Source organism: Aedes albopictus, chromosome 3 (genome assembly GCF_035046485.1).
Source record: "Aedes albopictus strain Foshan chromosome 3, AalbF5, whole genome shotgun sequence".
NCBI lineage: Eukaryota > Metazoa > Arthropoda > Insecta > Diptera > Culicidae > Aedes > Aedes albopictus.
In genome coordinates, this window is record NC_085138.1 from 285924325 (window position 1) to 285940143 (window position 15819).

Below are 15819 nucleotides of genomic sequence, written 5' to 3' on the forward strand. Positions count from 1 at the left end.
TAAAACACTTTTTTTTAGTTTTTATTTTTGTGTATTTTAAGTATAAATAAAACACCTGAAAACGATCCAGAGGGTACTTTTGAAAGAATCCAGAATACTCCTCTAGAAGAGTCTCAGAAGGAGTTGCCTAACGGATCCATGATACAAGATCTCCTGGTGGAACCCTGGTTTATTTTTTGGAGGAAATACAGAAGGAATTTCTGTAGGAATCTCAAGAAGAATTCCTGGGGAAATCTCTGAAGGAATTCCTGAAGGAAACCAAGACTAAAAATCTGTAGAAATCTCCAATGGAATATCTGGTTGAATCTCTTACAGAGATATACCGGAGTTTCTGGAGGAATACCAGAAAGAATTCCTGATGAAACCCCGGTGTGAATCACTGGAGGAAACGAGCAAGAAGATCCTGGATGAATCCCGGAAAGAACTCCTGGAGATATCTCAGAAGGAACCTCTTTAGGAATTTCAGAAGAATCCCAAGATGAACTTCTAAATGATTCCTCATAAGGAGCTCCATGGGGAATCGTGAAAGAAACTTCTAGAGGAATCTTGAAATAATTTTATTAAAAAAACAGCGCTAGGTATTCTTAGAGAAATACTAGGAGTCCCAGAAGGAGCTGCTGGAAAAATCCCACCAGTAAGACACAGTTTCACACAGCTTCAGAATACGTATGAACCCACATTTTGAATTCAACCAATATAAAAATCCCACAGGACTCATAAAGCCACAGTTGCTGAGGGTGACGAATTTGATTCCCGGTTCGCCCACGATGCTTGATGCTTGCTTCTGCACAGTAACCTTGAGTTACATTTTCATCCAAATTCGTTTTGTGCTTGGCAAAATTTGAACTGTGTACTCCAATCCAAATACCTTTTCCTTAATCCTTATACCTTTTATTTTGATTTTGATTTTATGAGTAGTGTGCGGTAGTTCGGCAGCAGCAAAATTTTGCGCGCTCGCTTTGCTAGATTTTTGCGATTTTTTTCCTCTTCCCTCTGCGGGGCTCCGACGACGGGACGCCAAGCAGTCAGTAGTGTGCGGTAGTTCGGCAGCAGCAAAATTTTGCGCGCTCGCTTTACTAGATTTTTGCGATTTTCTTTCCCCTTCTCTCTGCGGGGATCCGACGACGGGACGCCAAGCAGTCAGTAATGTGCGGTAGTTCGGCAGCAGCAAAGTTTCGCGCGCTCGCTTTGCTAGATTTTTGCGATTTTTTTTTCCTCTTCCCTCTGCGGGGCTCCGACGACGGGACGCCAAGCAGTCAGTAGTGTGCGGTAGTTCGGCAGCAGCAAAGTTTCGCGCGCTCGCTTTGCTAGATTTTTGCGAGAGTGAGTTTTTGGAGGCAAAGTGTACAGGCCGCGTTTTCATTCGGTCGTCGTCGTCTATTTGACTGCTCATCTTCGTACGGGGCGATTTATGATACGATAAATGCAACAAACAACATTTTTTGCGATTTTAGTCAACAGACATTGAAATGTTCGTCACGTCAAGTGTCGGCCCAAGTTCCAAAGCCACGTTGGTTCAAATCACTTTATTTTCTCTTTCGTTAATTTTCGCACTTCGAAAACTATCTGAATGGTTCGTCATCTTCGATGTCGGCATGTGTTTTGTTTTAGTCCAAATGAAAATAAGTGGTTTGATATTAATAGGGTTGCATGAATCACTCCACTTACCAAAGTGAACTCATATCATGCGCCCTTTCCCCTCCCCACTAACAAAAAGTCCTTCCCATGACAGACGTGGAGACGCAGAGGTGATCTCGGTCTTTAGTAAGCAACGCACGTCATAATAACATTCCTTTCCTTCCTCGATGACCGTAAGGACGTGGCCGGCGCCGTTATTGACCTAATAAAGTTTGGAATTCTCGAAGATGCACATTGAGGACGGTAAGCTACTCCCAAGCTCCGTCTGTTGGTTCCTTGTGCAACTTCGATTGTTCTGGTCAATCACGGAGTAGCAACTACGAATAGTACGGTCATCTATGCTCATGCTCATGCTCATACCTTTTATTTTGATTTTATGGTAATTCTAAGTACCTCAAGGCTACAATATCTCCAGGAAGGTTTACAACACTCAAATGATATTTTTAAGTCAAATCTACTAAAAGATCTTTTGGTAGATTTGAATAAAAAAAATTGTTGGTAGATTTGAATAAAAATGTCACTTGAGTATTGCAAACCTCCTGAACACTTCCTGGAAAGATTTTGTTGTGGATATCATTGAGTGAATTTTTGAGTTTATTTTTGTGAAATGTCTTCAGAAGCAGCTGAAAACGTTCCCTAATTATGCTACGGAAACGGCTGAGCAGTCTCGAGGAAATCAAACGATACTATTTGATTTTACCCAACATTTCGACCACTTTTTTGGTCTTCTTCAGGGTCTTCTTCGTTCCCTAAAAATCTGAAAAAAAGAACATCTGCGAAATGTTGGTAAAAATTTGTAGTCGATTAAGAGAAATTAATTTTGCGATACAATTCCAAATTGAAAGTCCTGGAAGAATGTTTGCCAGAATTCCTATCGAAATGTTTCAACAAAGTTTTTTTACAGCTTCAGAATGAAAACAAGATAGTGACTTCCAGAGGAAATTTAAACGGATATCTCGCAATATCGTAAACCGGGACCAAGTGATCTTCGGGTCGAAATTGATCTGCCGTTTTTTTTTCGTTAGAATAAGCCATCTTTAATCATTTCAAGAATTGTGCTGTAGAGATTAGATACTAAACAATATTTGCCAGGAAACTATTTAAAGTATACTTTATCTAACGGAAAAACGTCTGATCAGTTTACAGTAATTACATGCTTAATTTCAAACTTAATTTATAGAGGAATTTTTTGTAAAATTCTGAGAAATTTCCTAAAAATTAAGTAATGTAATTGGCAGGCGTTCCATGAATGTCTACACACATGATTTTCAATGAAATTTTGGTAAGACTTTGCAGCCGATTATAAGAAGCAAATTTTGCGCCAATTTTTGCCATTCCTACAGCAATTTCAATTTAAATTCCTGGAAGAATGTTTGACAAAATTCCTATGCAAATGATTGAAAAAGTTTCTTTTGAACAGTTTCAGGAAAAGATAAGGTAGCAAAATCCAGAGAAAACTTAAATGGATTTCTTGAAATAATTACAGGTTCAATTTCCAACTAGATGCGTAGAAGAATTTCTGAAAAATCTGAGAAATTTCTCGAAAATTAAGTGTTGTAAACTTCGTTAGCTGCATATGATCATAATTTCACTTGTTCTTATATGAGGGGCCCAGAATCAAAGGGGTGTAAGTGACCATTTTGTCGATTTTGAGCTGAGTACATCATAAAATTCTTCAGATTTCAAGCTTTCAGGAACTTTTTTAAGTTTGTTTCTACGATGTTTGGAAAAATTACAATAAATCTGAGAAAATTTGGTTCATTTTGAAGCTCCATACATTTTGTATGGGATGAAAAATTGGTCAAAAACTTTAAACCTCATTTACTCGAAAGTGGGTTTTTGTCACTTACACCCCTTTGCTTCTAACCCCCTCATATGTTAACACTACGATATCAATGAGAAACTTGTATGGAATAAGGATCTAATATTACCCAAAGTATCAAAGTATACAGCAAATTTCGACTTATAATTAACAGGTTAATCGTCGTTGTAGATTCATGTCAAAACAGGAGGGTGATATTCTTATCCTCTTATACAGGGGATGGCAAAAATGTTTGGGATGGGCAACTTTTTTTCTCCCACAAAAAAAAATCAACATGCTGTAACTTTTCATAGAGTGCATCAAAAAATCTCAAATTTTGACTGTTTGTCAACCTATTAATGTGCATCATTGGTAAAAATTTGGGCTCGATTGATTAATGTTTCGCGAAGTAAGAACCGTTCGGATAAAACACTTTTATTCAAACAACTTATTTTTGAACTGTCATATCTCGGAAACCAGTGAACCGAATTGAATGATTTTTTAACGTTTATCAAAAAAACATTGATACTTAATACGACGTTATAAAATGTAATATTTTCTCAAGGCAAATTAAGTTATACCGGGTTGAAATTTTTACCCATATAGAGGAAAATAAGTCAAATTTACAATACCACACAAAAAATACTAAATGTGTTCTTCCTTCAATCTAAATAGGCTCTAATATATCTGATTAGAGATAACTTGAGAACAGAAGTGGAAAATCTTTGGATATCAACAATAAAATTTATTGACATTGATGTAAAAAAAATACATTTTTTCGAGAAAAATCCAAAAAGTGTCAATCCATGTTCACTTTTTTCAACGTTTAAAAAGTACATATGTTTTAAAAGTTTGTGGAGTATTTACATATTGTTAGTGTACGTTCAACATTTCATTGAAATCGGTTCACTCGTTTCCGAGATATAACAGCTCAAAAATGAGCTGTCTAAAAAATAGTGTTTTACCCGAACGGTTCTCACTTTGCGTAAAATTAATCAATCGAGCCCAAATTTGTACCGATGATGCACATATAATAGGTTGACAAACAGTCAAAATTGGAGATTTTTTGATGCACTCAATGAAAAGTTATAGCATGTTGAACTTTTTTGTGAGAGAAAAAAAAGTTGCCTATCCCAAACATTTTGGCCACCCCCTGTATTTTCGAATGAACAAGAAGATCTTCCTTGAACATTTGGAGCTATTGATTCAAAAGTTTACCAAATTTTAAAGGACATTTCGTTACTCAAATCGAAATATGATTAAAATGTATTTTCTTAAAAGTGCTACCCAATATAGGTCTCAGTCGAGTCGAAAGACACCAGCCAGGCTTGTCCGCATGAAAATTCTGCTCTTTGGATTTACACCATCAAGCACATCATGAATTAGAAATCTTTTCATCTTATCGGTTAAAAGGATGTTGAAATATCGAACTGTCAAAAAAACGCACCGCAGAGCCGCACGGGCCGTTCAAAGTGGAATTCACTTGAGTGTTTTCACCCGGGTGAAAATCTCTTTGCGCGCTCCGTGTGGCTCTGCGGTGCGGTTTTTTTGAAAGTTCGAAATGACATTTATGATATTTCAACATCCTTCTATCTGATAAGATGAAAAGATTTCTAATTTATGATGTGCTTGATGGTGTAAATCCAAAGAGCAGTGCGGACAAGCCAGACCAGCAAAGAAAAAAATAGTGCTACCCTACATGATAGCTCCTTTATAATGTGAAATGATTTCAATCACCTAAGTTTTCCACATATTTTCATCATCTATACAAAGATATAGGGTGACAATGGGTATTATCGGCAGGTTTGTTCTCTTCGTCATGGGGGGTTTTGTCAGCCAAATTGCCTGAAACTTGGCCATATAATTGGCTTCTTTAGCGGTGTTGAGATAATTCCGTATTCTGAATCTGCATGCGAAACTGAGCCGAAATTCAAATTTTCATGAATTTTGGTGCCCGGGAACCTATTTAAAAATCAATTTGAAGTTTGTATGGGAGCGATTTGTCGAATCACCCCTCGTCGCATTTTGTACTGGGTGGAGCTGTCAAACAGTTACCCAGCTGTCAAAAGGTAATTTCAAAAAATCTCTTTGAAATTGATTTTAGGTACCAAAATAATGTTCTAAAAATCTGAAAAAAATCATAGTGGCTCAGAAAAAGGCGCTCTTTCGTATAATTAAAAAAATTGATACATTTTTCTTAATTAAAAAACCCAATTCAGCTTAGTTGGGAAGGATTCGAGACCAACTCTGAGTTCAATAGGTTTCAAAAAAAAACCCAAAGACGAAGAGAACAAAACGGCCGAGAATAGGTAATTTCCCCTATATGTTTTGAATCTTTTCGAAACAAAATTCAGAAAAATATCATCGTTTAGTGCATTTTGTCATATTCGAATTATTGAAATATTTTGCAAATATCATCTCAAAATTTTGGATTGAATTGGAGAGTCTCCCCTAAGCCTCCGTCTAAGCCAATGCAATAGAGTAACATGATCCAAAATGCGCTGGTGGGGTAAAATGAACCAACACATAAAGTTGTTTCTGAATGTGATTTGATCCTAATTCCTAACCATAGGTGAACAGTACCATACCAACATATGTTTGCATAAATAATCCTTTTTTAAGCCAGGCAGGCATAACCACGGAAATTCTTTTGATTTTTCAATGTAAATTGTCAATTTCCGTTTTTTCTGGCATGCAATTAAGGTTTTTTGATGATTTTGTAATTAACCATGTGTTACCAAAGGAATTGAGAAGCACATGGAGGCGCATGGTTGTTGGTGCCATGTAAAGATTGCTTCCCCATGTCAGATGGCGTTTTTGCACCACTTCCGTTTTACTAGCCAACTTAAAAATCGCAAAAAATCGATGGAAATGCATTCGTTTTGTGAAAATTTTCGCTGAAGTATTAAGCAATAATGTTTGGTTGCTGTTACCACTTCAACCCTAGTCAGGTGTTGGGGTTAATATGACGCAGACAAGCACACTGATCGTGTTCCTTGAAAGATAAAATGCTTCAAAACAAGGTTGCAACCATTCATTTGCAAAAATTTACATTCATTATCTGCTATTATCTCAATTCAGAAGCATGCTATCGAAAAACAATGTATGGATGAATTGAACCTTGTAGTTTTATCTGAAAGTTCGCCGAATAGCATTAGGGTCGCACACGCATTCCAAAGACGTGAGTGAGCTGTGAAGGCAACTTTCCACAGCGTGAATGAAATTTATATTCACCGCGTGGAGAGTTGCCTTCACAGCTCTCTCACGACTTTGGTATGCGTGTGCGACCCTAATGCTATTTGGTGAACTTTCAGATAAAACTACAAGGTTCAATTCATCCATACATTGTTTTTCGATAGCATGCTTCTGAACTGAGGTAATAGCAAATGAATGTAAATTTTTGAAAATGAATGGTTGCAACCTTGCTTCAAAATGATGAAAATTTGAAAAATGGCCTCTTATCCCACCTAACCCTATTAAGTTTGATGTAATGTATTGCTTACGATCTCATAAACAATTCTTTTGGTTTGATCTGGAAGAAAAAGAAATCAATTTTCACGTCAATACTCCGAGTTGATTACAATCAATTACATACAACGTTCAATTCCCAACGTCGTCGATTTATCCGTTCCACAATTTTTCTCCTTCGGTGGAGAAAGGCCCCAACGTACTCGCGGTCGCGACACTCAATTTCTCCCCTCAATCACCGAGAGCCCGCACAGCTTTGCCCCCTTGAATGGCGGTAACTCGCGCTCGATTCATCCATCCATCGCACAACCTACTCAATTCACTGCCACAAGAAAATGAAAAAAGTGGGGTGTGGTGGGTTGCTGCTCGCTCACCGTGGTGGATCGTTCGGCGTTCGCGGTACGCTTCCGTCGATGGACTCAGCCGGCCAGTAGTATCGTCGTGACTCGCGTATCGAACACGCGCGCGCGCTCTCGCTCGTCGCCTCGCTGCTTCTGGTGGTGAAGAATAATCACGCCGCATCCCATCTCCGTTATTCCTGCTCCTGCCTCCTCCGCGTGGGATCGGAGGATCGCGCTCCGGGCGGATTTTGTGTGAGTGCAACACAGGGCACGGGGTGTGTACTGTGTGCTGTTGTTGTGTGTAACAATAATTGGCAATTGTGATCGTTGTTGTCTGTCGGCGCGGATTCGCGTTCGAATATCGTGTTGTTGTTGTTGTTACTATTCTCCCGTCGCGGTGTGTCGGGGTGATTCTACATGGTGCAGTATTATTTCGGTTCCTTTCGGGGGGTTTTGGTTATGATTATTTTTGTTGGGTGCTATTACAATTACGATTAAGCGCGTGTGGGGTTGTTGATGGGAATGTGAATGCGCGAGAGATATTTCGCGTGGATCGGAAAAGCGGATTCCTTCAAGGTATCGCGCGCGTGCACATTAGCTCGGTACTTGCAGCAAGCGATTAGTGTGCTGCTTTCGTGCCGGGGGGTACACCAGCAGTGGAACGAAAATCAGGGCAATGTGTTACGATTTGATGGTTTTTCGGGAAGATAAAGGAAAATTATAATAAACCAACCCGTGCCGGCGAGCCGGGCTACGTCGCGTTTCATCTATCGCCGATCCGAGATTTTGGTACAGGTGGCGAAGTGTACCGTAAAGCAGCAGTGCCGCCGCGGTTGGAGTGTGTCTGTGGATGAAATTGATAAAAATTTATTGATAGATAGGAAGATAACAATAATTTTGAGTGGATTAAATGACGTGAGATTGTGTCGGAATGTGATACCAGGAAAATGCAATAAATTAACAGAGCCACCTATGTGTTTAAAAATAAAGGGTGATTCAAGAGTGTGGCACAACGAGGAATGAGTATTTTTTCGAATCAAACAGGAAGAGCTGAACATATTACAGGCGTGGTGAAGGTCGTCAGCTGAAAGCTGGCTGCTGATAGCGCTCAAGTGTGGTGTAAACGCCTTTGACCTAGCAGTGGAACTTTTAAAGCGGCTGAGAGTTATACCGAAAACAAGGGAACGATCTTCTACATGGATGGATATCTGGTTTGCCTTCACGGGGACAACACTGACTGGGCGCCGCGCAGCAGCGGCTTGTTGTTGGTGAGCCTGAGGTGACGAAGCCGCAGAAGAGTAGCCGCAGTTCAAAAACAGAAACGGAGAATGTCAACCCGAAAATAAACATACAAGAGGTTTGAACTTGAAGTAATGTGGATGGTGTGTGGGAAAATGCATTGTTTCGAGAAGAACTGGCGAATGTCAGTCAGTGTCAAGGGAATGATGGTTTCAACTCGTAAATTTTCGTGGGACGGAAGTAGGCACTTTTAACTAAATCGGAGCGTTTACACTCAGTTGAATACTTGTATCTTTTGGAAAGAGTTGTGGGAACTAGACTAGAATGAACACTTAAAATTGTCCAAGAGAGGAAAAATTTGTTAAGTTTGTAATTCAGTGCCAGCTAGGGATGGACTCTACTATGTTTGTAATGTTATTGTTTTATCAAAGGAATCTGTAGTACTTGAGTTTCGAGTAAGCAAGTTTGTACTGTGGAATACTTTTTCTCACTAGAACACCATTGTGTATACGCGAGAGCTGAATCAGTCTTGGGCTGAAAATATATAATAAAGCAATAGTAATAATAATGATATTGTGAAGGGTGCGGGACCACTTCAACAGGGGTCCTATTTTTGGCAATTTTCGCTTATAATTCAGTTAATGTTATGTCAACTGACTGGATGTTTCGTATATGGCTGGGTACTATTAAGTATCTCACTGTGTACAAACAGCCAATTTAATCTCCTACAGTTCATGTATTAATATTTGCCGAGGGATTTCTGACAGAAGTGTGGTAAATTACTGTATTCCTGCATATTTGGTGAAATTTGTGGTAGAAAATTGTAGGTGAGCGTCTAGAATGAAATTACCATTAGCATTGCTGGTGGATTTTCTGAAAGATTTTTTTACCCAATTTCAAGTGAAATAAATGAACAATTCATTCCAAACGCTGGTGCTTCAATATACCAAAACACTCATGCTAACATTTTTACATGATCTACTCAATTAGTCTAGTCTAGTCTAGTCTACACATACACAACCATTCATAGAAAGAATCCTTGAAAATGATAGAATCGACTATATCTAACATTTTTCTTGACATTATCAATGCTTGCAGCACATCTGAGATGCAGTACAAGAATTGAAGCGGCCAGGCCTACTGTGCAGCATTTTATTGTGGTTATTAAAGCCACTATAATGCTAAAGAACGGAGATTCTGGTACCAACCGCTCAGCATAATATTTGAGTATAAATGTGAAGTAAATATGTTGGGACTGACATCGCTAAGAAAGTTTGTCATTTCGTCGATGCTCTTCTTCTTCCTGGGATGAGACACAGGAATTTAAACCTCATGTGCAGGCTCGAAAGCCTATGCTTAAGCGCCATTACTCGCACTCTGAAACGAGTAAAAAGTAGAATGATCCCTTCCCGAATACATTTAATATATGTAAAAAATATAGTAAATATCCCAAAAGAAATGCAAATAATAATCGAATTTATGATATGCACAACTACACAATTCAAATTAGAACGAACTCACCAAATTCATCACTTCGAGTCCGCCATTCGCCAATAACAGAAACGGACTTAATTTCCGTTTGATTAGCCAAACTCTTCAAATGTAACTAAGCAATTGCCGTAATTCTTCGAGCAACTTTTCACTCAAAAACTTCCTTCAGGACCTAGGTAGCATACCGCAACAGCTGGGTACAAAACACTTTCCTTTAAGGTTTTTGTTAAATAGAAATTTCCGAATAGCTTTTATTTCTTTCTTTTGCTCAAGACTACCTCTAATCACTGCACTGACTCTCGGATGCACGGTACACTTTGGATGGATACTTTTACATGATCTACTCAATTAAAGACTGTTTCAGAAATTATAAATACACTGTGTTTATTAAACTAAATGAACTGTTCTAATGATTTTTTTGCAACTTCTCATCGTAATAGGCCATTTTACCTCACGCAAATCTGCCAGGAAAAGGCCTACTTTCCCACATCAAATTAACAGTGCTGTAATGGTTCATTACAGCACTGATTTGCGTTGCGTAATGAACCATTACAGCACTGTTTTCAGTTTTGATCAACTTATTGATGCTTTCTGAACGCAGATTTGAAAAATTGTGACAACTGTACTGTATAACCTGCTATGATCAGATTTCCTTAATCATGGCTATGAACATCTGTGTGCAGTCTGATGAAACAGTTTTGTTAAAAACTATCCTCAAGTGGCAATTTATGAAGCTGCAAAAAACGTTGTACGCAACTCGGTGCAGAACTCGATTTTTACAGCACTCGTCGTAATTATCCAACTCGGCAAGCCTCGTTGGATAAATGTACGACTCGTGCTGTAAAAATCTTCATTCTGCACCTTGTTGCGTAAACTACTATTACCAACTTCTTTCAGAGTATAGCACATTGTGCTCCATATTTTTATATTTCCTTTCAATTGTCTTGATACTTTAAAGAACAGTCGAGTTCTCTAACAAATAACTTAATTTTTCAAATTTGCATTTGCACAAAGGTGTTTTTTAATGATTTCAACATTATTTATCACTAAATACCAAAAATTATCTAAATTTTTATCACATTCGCTTTCTCAGGAATGCCTTGATCAAAATTTTTCATTTTTTCGGAGATCAAGTTCCTTATTTTTAAAGTTTTCTACGGAACATAAGAACTACCACACAGTTTCGTAGCTTTCCTGAACGCATTTAATCTAAACAAACTTATTTTTTCAGCTCATTCGATCCTTCAGATGGCAAAGCTTGTCATACCATAAAAACGAATGCAGTAAGCAGTAATTAAGACATTCGTTTGCTTAACGTTTGTTGCTACTGGTGTTGTTGAGAAATTTAAAACAAAAATTTTTGTTTTGAGAAAGCACGTAATGGTGGTTCTTGATCAAATATTCTTGTAAAAATTACTCTTACCAATCGAGAAATTACTCTTACCAATTGAGAAATTTTATTATCGATTCAGCAATTTTTATTATATTTGGAAATTAAATATTTTATCTGTGAGATTTCTTTCTTTTCTACTATGCTACATTTTTTACCAGTTTGTGCACCTTCAAATTTTAACCATCTTGTTTACAGAGCCCTATTTTTTTAACTTTTACCAGAAACATCAGCAAATTTGGTATTATTTGCTTCGTTAGCAAGTTTACTTTAAGAGCTAGAAGAAACTTTTTTGGATAATGTGCTCAAATTGAAATGGCAGGTTAGCGTTAGTGTATTTATAATTTCTGAAACAGTCTATACTCGTAAACAAAATCTGAATCTTGTCGCATAACTCGATTACAGTGAATCCTAAATCATCCTCGGACGTTATGATACTGCGCCGATATGACACCTTCATAACGAAAGACCAACGACCCGCGGACGCCCTCATAGGTGTCATAGAGTTGGATATTTGAAACCCCGGGTAGACGAGAATATCTAAATCATATCTCACATTTTGCTGTCATAGCTCGATCTGATTAGATGTGTTATTCAAAAAATCAATAAATATCGCAAGAATAGCTCAAAGTGATATGATATCAGTTTTCGTTCTTGTCGAAATATCTGAAAATTTCTACATGAGAACAAATTTAACTCTTCTGCACGAAATGGAACTCATACACCCATAGAGATGGCTCAATTTTTGTGCCTCATTCTGAGCTGTGGAAACGAAGAACGTCATGCTCTTATTATCATGGTACTCAGAACAGTGAGCCACAGTTGAGTGGTAACCTTCGGCGCCTGTGAATCCTAAGGTCGTAGGTTCGATGCTGGATGTTGGCATTTTTTTTTTCAAGAAAAAGGTCGACAAATCTTGTCTGCTATTGGTTTGATCTTGTAATATCTTAACGAGCTATTATATTTTCTTCGGTAATTCAGTGAGTAATAACTGAATATACCATTCATTAGATTTTTTTTCACCTACTCGGGAATGGATGATTTAGGATTCACTTTAAGTGTGTGATGCGAAAGGATTCAGATTTTGTTTATGTGTAATTTAGTAGATCATGTAAAAATGTTGGCATGAGTGTGATCAAATTGGTACAAAACGTTCTACGCTTAGCGTGCTGAGCACTGACAAAGATGTTTCAACATGAACTCTAGTACATTATTCTATCTCTAAAGCAGTTACTGCCATAAACTCCTGAGGATTTTTCGATATTATTTCTGGCAGAATTCGGCGACACATACTTTTAACAGCAATTATTGATTGCATTCTATCATATTGCTGTGTGCATTCAAAATGCAAATATCAAATGCGGGAGCACCAAATGCGGTAAGATTTTCTAACAAGTAACCCGATGTCAGTGGGAGCTTTCGAATCCTAGGTTGGCGGTGATATTGACTATGGTTGCTACACACTTAATTCAGATTGCCGGGATAAAGGGTGAGTCGATAATTATTGTGCCATTTTCAAACTAACGTAACTTTTTTCCTACTTCACCAAAATCAACCAAATTGTGCACAGTTTCTCCTTATAGTCTCTTGTTTACATATAATAAATTGAGCAGTTATCAGTGACATTCCGGCCGATATAGAATAAATTTAGTTAACAGTTCTAAAAAAGATGTTGTACAATCATATGCTAAAATCTAAAACCATGGTATCGCCCCTTGGAACAATTAATGATTATACATTATCGGATCATCTTAATGTTCGTCAATAGGTTTCAGAAACGCGTGTCAGTGAAACATAAGCTTGGAGATGGGTGAAAATCAGGCACGATGCGCATAAACAAACCAGAGAGCTTTAATTATTTGTTTCAAGTGGAGCCTGAACATGTCCACATGGAGGGCGCTAATTGAAAATGTCGTTAATTTCACTATAACGCTTCCTAATTTTGAACCGATACCAAAAAGTTGAAATACATACATATACTAAAGTACTGTAAAAAATTATTTTTATTTCGTTAACAGTATACAATTTGCGAACCAGTTGAAGGTAGGGTGGCACAATAATTAACGACTCACCCTTTATCAGCATTTTCCATTCTTTTGCCGAGATTTGCACAGCCGAGTAATCAGCAAACAACAATTTTGCTGAGATCTCAGCAATTTTGACAGTTCATTGCTGAGCTTCGGCAATCGTTTTGCTGAGAGTCAGCTAACAAATGTCACTTTTTGCTGGGATATCAGCTGATAGTTTTACTGAGCAGACGGCTGTGCGCGTTTTTGCCGAGCCCGCAAATCTGTTTTGAGTGTGTACGTTGCCTTTGGTAACATGTGTAACCGCGTTTGAAGCGCATTTGGGCACCGTTTGCTTCTTGAACGCACACAGCAATATTTTATTTTTCAAAGTTCATAAAACATGTCCTATTCTGAAGGAAATTCTGGTTGAATACTTGGATTGCAGGCACAATCCAAAGCAAATTTTTAGAAGAAATGAAAAAAAAACGTTTGAAATACTTTCAGAATGCTTATGGCGACATTGATTATTTATATTTTTTATGTTGGTCCAAGAGAAATCCTTGTAGGTTTTGAAGGAAAATCAAGATATAATATTAGACAAAAACTATAGATACATTTTTGGAGAAATGCAGCATCTAAAGGAATTATTTTGGCAAAACTTTCGAATATGTTTCTGGCAAATCGCTGTCGGAGAGTTCTGGAAGCAACACTTGTGATGAACTATAGAAATAATCATACATATATTCATGGATGATATGCTTGGGTAGTTTCTGGTAGAGAAATCACAAATGAAAATTATAAAGAAGAATCAATCAAAGCTTTTAGAAGAAACTGCTGAGGAGAATTCTAAAAAGTTTAATTTCCTTCCAACTTACACAGCACAGTAACAATCAATCTTATCTATCTGCAACCAAGCCAACTGTGTCGCATCATCTTCAGGGTAACCAATCTCTATCATCCACGTACCAATGTGTGAACCCTCTGTCAACGATATCTCAGCAATACTCCGACATCTGCATGAATTTGTGCAGACGCCGTGGGATGCATGGTCTGCCGTGGACAAAAGGTTTCCACCATCACCTCTCTTCCCTTTCCCACATTGATCTGCATCCTGACCAGTGGCGATTCTCTAAATTAAAATCTACCTGTTCAACGATTGCAAATTGTTGATTTCTCACATTAAATTGGCTTGTAATTTGTAGAAAATGACGATAATAGCTGTTTCTGGCCATTTCAATTTGATTCTGATCCTGAATTTTCCGCAAATACAACTTTTAGGGTCGTTGAACAGGTAAAAAGTGAGGTTACGAGACGCCACTTATCCTGACCTTCGTAGGCTTTTGTCTATATACAATTTTTAAAATTCGACCATTTGTTCGATTGATTGATTGATTTGTCTTTATTTAAGAGACTTTCAGCCCTTGGCTCGACCATTTGTGTTTTTCGGACTTTTTTTACTGAGGGCCTGTCCATAAACCACGTAGACTCTTAGGGGGGACGGGGGGGTCTGACCAAAGTCTACGCTTCATACAAATTAAGAAAATTTTGTATGAAAAAAAAGTCTACGGAGGGGGAGGGGGGGTCTGAGATTGCCCAAAATGAGTCTACGTAGTTTATGGACAGCGCCTGATTAAGAACTGATTATTCCATATGATTTATCAAAGTGAATTCAGACCCAACGATACTGAGGGCCCATATAGCCGAGGCGGTAAACGCACGGGTATTCAGCATGATCATGCTGAGGGTGACGGGTTCGATTCCCGGTCGGTCCAGGATCTTTTCGTAAAGGAAATTTCCTTGACTTCCTTGGGCATAGAGTATCTTCGTGCCTGCCACACGATATACACATGCAAAATGGTCATTGGCAGAGGAAGCTCTCAGTTAAAAACTGTGGAAGTGCTCATAGAATACTAAGCTGAGAAGCAGGCTTTGGCCCAGTGAGGATGTTACGCCAAGAAGAGGAGAGGAGAGGAGGATACCTTCCCTACTAACAGCAACCCTCCTTTTTCACATAACAAAGGTTGGTGCTAATATTCATTCCCTTCTCCAACCTGACTGCACGGACATGGCCGACGTTGTTATTGTACACAGCTAATCGCGTTCGGTAATTTTTACCGAAATCTCAACCGCTGAGCGTTCGGTAATGGATTTTTAACGAAATTCTGTAAAAAACTAACAAATTTCGGTAAAATGTTATCGTTTATCTGTCAAACTGTAACGAACTTCGGTAAACGTTGCTACTTTTACCGGATTTTTTCCTGTAAAACAAACTTAACGGTTGAGATTTCGGTAAAACATTACCGAAGTCGGTGATTTTTTCTAACTGTGTACCGTAAGAGATCCTCGAAGTGTTTATGAGCACAATGTTGGTCATTCCCAGTAAGTCGTTCAGTTGATTCATTGTGCAACTGCCATTGGTTCGGGTGAATCACGGAATAGCAA

The 15819-nt window shown here is 38.2% G+C and overlaps 1 protein-coding gene across 13 annotated transcripts in view; it reads left to right on the forward strand.

The window, feature by feature from the left end:
• The window catches only part of LOC109418806 (rab11 family-interacting protein 4), a 365611-nt gene that overhangs the window by 224629 nt on the left and 125163 nt on the right, over nucleotides 1-15819 (forward strand). For 2 of the 13 annotated variants that reach the window (XM_029857142.2, XM_062861157.1), the window contains exon 1: nucleotides 7333-7668. The exons of 6 other annotated variants lie outside the window; for them this stretch is intronic. The gene's annotated coding sequence lies outside the window, so the exon portion shown is untranslated. Of the gene's footprint in view, nucleotides 1-7332; nucleotides 7825-8317; nucleotides 8606-15819 lie in introns of those variants that run through there. 5 more of the 13 variants (XM_029857143.2, XM_062861161.1, XM_062861156.1 and 2 more) reach the window with 4 other exon arrangements.